Below are 4,283 nucleotides of genomic sequence, written 5' to 3' on the forward strand. Positions count from 1 at the left end.
TACATCCCATGTTCATCTTTTTGGGTCTGGGTTACCCCACTCAGGATAGTGTTTTCTATTTCCATCCATTTGCATGCAAAATTTGAGAAGTCATTGTTTTTTTTACAGCAGCATAGTACTCTAATGTGTATATATTCCACACTTTCTTCATCCATTCTTCCATTGAAGGGCATCTAGGTTGTTTCCAGGTTCTGGCTATTACAAATAATGCTGCTATGAACATAGCTGAACAAATGCCCCTGTCATATGATCGAGCATCTCTTGGGTATATTCCCAAGAGTGGCATTGCTGGGTCCAGGGGTAGGTTGATCCTGAATTTCCTGAGAAACCGATATGGAAGCAGAGAGGGAAATCAGAGAAACATCACCTTTCACGATAGCCACAAACAGCATAAAATATCTTGGAGTAACTCTAACCAAGGAAGTGAAAGATCTATTTGACAAGAACTTTAAGGCATTGAAGAAAGAAATTGAAGCGGATACCAGAAAATGGAAGGATCTCCCTTGCTCCTGGATTGGGAGGATCAACATAGTAAAAATGACAATTCTACCAAAGGCAATTTATAGATTCAATGCAATCCCCATCAAGGTCCCATCAAAATTCTTCACAGATCTTGAGAGGAAAATAATCAACTTTATTTGGAAAAACAAAAAACCCAGGATAGCCAAAACAATCTTATACAATAAAGGAACGTTTAGCTATAATGATGAACCTTGGGTAGGAGAAGCGATTTCCATAGCAATGAGGAGACATCAAACTGCCAGGTGTTTTAATTGTGGTAAATTAGGACATCTGAAAAGGGATTGCAGGCACAGAATTTCTAGGGATAATATTTCTTAAGAATAGATTTTTTTTGAGCAAAAAAATGGCCTCGACATTCCATCCTTTAAGTTACAATGGGGACAACTGGGACAGGAATGAGTTGGAATGGGATGATTAGGAATGGCTCAAGATCACTAAAATTCTAGTCTGTTGAAGGGAGTAAGCCACTGCTTGTGAGTTCCTGGCCACCCAGCTAGCTTACTTAGTCCCAATATAATCACACAGAAACTGTATTAATTAAATCACTGCTTGGCCCATTAGCTCTAGCTTCTTATTGGCTAACTCTAAATATTAATTCAACCCATTTCTATTAATCTGTGTATCATCACATGACAGTGGCTTACTGGCAAAGTTCCCAGAGGCTGTCTCTGGCGGCTCCATGGCTTCTCTCTAACCCTGCCTTCCCCTTCCCATGCTATAGGCCAAGCCAGTTCTTTATTTATTAACCAATACATAGACAGAAGGACCTCTAGTCTACTTAGGTTTTTTGTATTGGAAGGGCTCCTTGCCAGTCTCATTGAGAAGGCAAGTGTGGACAATGGCTTCTGCCACTGCAAAGGGGGGGGGGTCACAATTGGCAGAAGGACGATGGTCTTCAAAGTAACCCTTCTACTCCTGGCCGACAGTCTGGGGAATGCAGATGCTGGCACGGCTGTTGGCAACACCAGCAGAAAAGTCATTGATGTTGGAGATTTCAAGGATTCCAGTCAGATGCTAGGCATGGTCCAGGCCTTCCCTTGGGATCATAGGCCTGAATATGGTACTAGTTCTGCTTGTTTTACAATGGCCTCTTCAATGTACTTCAGACCATTCTCCCAAATGGCCTTGGTGCAGAAGTTGGTATGGCACCTTGCACCATTCTGGTTCCCAGGAATGAGTTGGGATCAAAGGTTGCTATTACCCCAGAGTTTTCACATACACGGTGCGAAATGATACAGGCCACTCAGAGATGATCTCCCACGTTGATTCTTTCACAGGTTCCTGTTTGAAATTCCCACTGGGCTGACAAGACCTCAACATTTGTTCCTGTAAACTTGACTCCAGCATACAAACAAACCCGGTAGTGAACTTTCACAATATCCCTGCCATTAGCTTTGTCTGCTTCCACACCACAGTAATATGAACCTGGGGGCCCAGGGAAGCCATTGGAAAGCCAACCAAAAAGGTGTCCATCTGTTCCCATGAGAGTACATTACTGTTCCACTTCAAATCATGGGTGCTGATTTACCATGTCCATTACCCATTCACAGGTATGCCTTAAAGTCTCTACAGGCTTCCAGTTATACTTGAAAACTTCACCAAACACCAACTTGGACTCTTTGAGGAAGTGCTCCCTAAACTTGGCGACGAGACTAAGATACATGTCACTGTTGGAGCCCTCAGACTGAAAAGGTACTAGATCCATCAAAATTCCACTCAGGTAACTCTTACACACTTGGGCTCACAGTCCAGGTTGCAGATCTCGCGGCGCAGTCCTTCCCCGGTACATCAACCCAGATATACATGGACTGGATTTTCTCACCCTGGGGCAGGGACATGTACATTTACTTGATGCCTTTGTTCAGGTGGGAACTTGTTGAGGTGGCCATGGTGGAAGGAGTTCTGAGCGGTGTCTGGTAGGATGATGGATGGGGTGTTCAGGCCACAAGAACGAGGCAAGGAGGGAGGAGATGTGTGTGGGAATCAGAGTCCACTCTATTCTCACTCTCAGCTCTGAATAATAGATTCTTTTCTCATGAAATATATTCCGACTACAGTTTTCCCCTCTCTACTAATTCCAGTTCCTCCCCACCTCCCCTTCCATCCAGATACACTCTGTTTCTGTTTCTACAAGAGCTAGTTCCCGGACAGGCTTCAAAGCTACAGAGAAACCCTGTCTTGAAAACAAACAAACAAACAAACCAACCAAAATCCAAAAAAAGAAAAAAAAACAGGCTTCTGAGAGATAATGATAAAACATAACAAAATAAAATATAATAAAATAAAGCAAAAACCATCACAACAAAGTTGGACAAAACAAACCCAAAAGAAGGGAAAAAAGCTCAAAAGAAAGCTCAAGAAACAGAGACCCACTCATTCACACACTCAGGAATCTCAGAAAAGCACTAAACTGAAAGCTATAGTATATAGGCAGAGGACCTGTTGCAGTCATGCAGACCCATATATGCACTGTGCTTGTGGCTTCAGTGTATGTGAGTTCATATGAGCTTTACTCAGTTGATTTAGAGGGTCTTGTTCCCCTGGTGTCCTCCATCACCTTTGGCTCTTATATTCTTTTCACTACCTCCTCCATGGGGTTCCCTGAGCTTTGAGGAGAGGGATTTGATGGCGGCATCCCATTTAGAGCTATGTGTTCCAAGGTCTCTCTCTATCTGCCCAGTGTCTGCCTGTGGGTCTCTGTATTTTTTCCCATCTGCTGCAACTGGAAGCTTCTCTTTCTGATGGCTGAGCAAGATACTGATCTGTGAGTATAACAGACTATCATTAAGAGCAATTTTATTGTTAATTTTTTTAGACCAGTAATATTTGGTTTTATCCTATATCTTTGAGGTATCTAGTCTCTGGTTCTTGGTTACCTCCGATATGGGTTATATCTGGTGGACTAATTGGCCTTTAGTCAAATCAGACGTTGGTTGAATACTCCCACAAACTTTGTGCCACTATTGCCCTAGCATATTTTTTAGGCAGGACAATGTGGAGATCAAAGGTTTTATGGCTGTGTTGTTTATATTTCTCCTTTGGTAACCTACTTCTTCCCAAACCAAAGACACTAGAACATAGAGGTGAAGTTTTTATTCAGGCACAAGCTCAACCTCTCTATGTTCAAGGAGTGTGTGTGTGAGTGTGTTGTCTTCAGCATTGGGGACTTGCCCATTGGAAGAGAATGACCTATCATCTTATCAACAGCCTGGGGTGTTTGGGGATTTCCATGGGACCCCCTTGGGCCAATGCCTCAATTGGATGTAACCCAGACTCTAAGCTTTGATTTTGATTTGTGACAAGATATGGCCAGTTGGGAATCTCTCTCTCTCTCTCTCTCTCTCTCTCTCTCTCTCTCTCTCTCTCTCTCTCTCTCATTATTTGGAGACAGGATTCATTAGGATTGCCTTCGTATATTTTAGGACATTTCCACTGCACTGGGTTTCCATGCCATCCCTCCAATGCACCTTAATTCTAGCTTTTTCTCCTTGTATCCCCTCCCTCAACCCTGTCTCTCCTTTCTCTCCCCACCTAATGCTCATTCCCATCCTCCTTGTCCCCAGTCCAGTCGAAAGTATGGAATATATACATATTAGAGTACTACTCAGCAGTAAAAAACAAGGACTTCTTGAAGTTTGCAGGCAAATGGATGGAAATAGAAAACACCATCCTGAGTGAGGTAAGCCAGACCCAAAAAGAGGAACATGGGATGTACTCACTCATATTTGGTTTCTAGCCATAAATAAAGGACATTGAGCCTA

General features: G+C 42.9%; 1 pseudogene; it reads right to left on the minus strand.

Annotated features, from left to right (window-relative positions):
* Positions 1–1,296: 1,296 nt before the first annotated feature.
* Positions 1,297–2,411, minus strand: LOC126491484 (glutamine synthetase-like; annotated as a pseudogene).
* Positions 2,412–4,283: the final 1,872 nt, after the last annotated feature.

The sequence above is a fragment of the Alexandromys fortis genome, unplaced genomic scaffold (genome assembly GCF_014885135.2).
Source record: "Alexandromys fortis isolate MF-2015 unplaced genomic scaffold, M_Fortis_MF-2015_v1.1 scaffold_200, whole genome shotgun sequence".
Taxonomy (NCBI): Eukaryota; Metazoa; Chordata; class Mammalia; order Rodentia; family Cricetidae; genus Alexandromys; species Alexandromys fortis.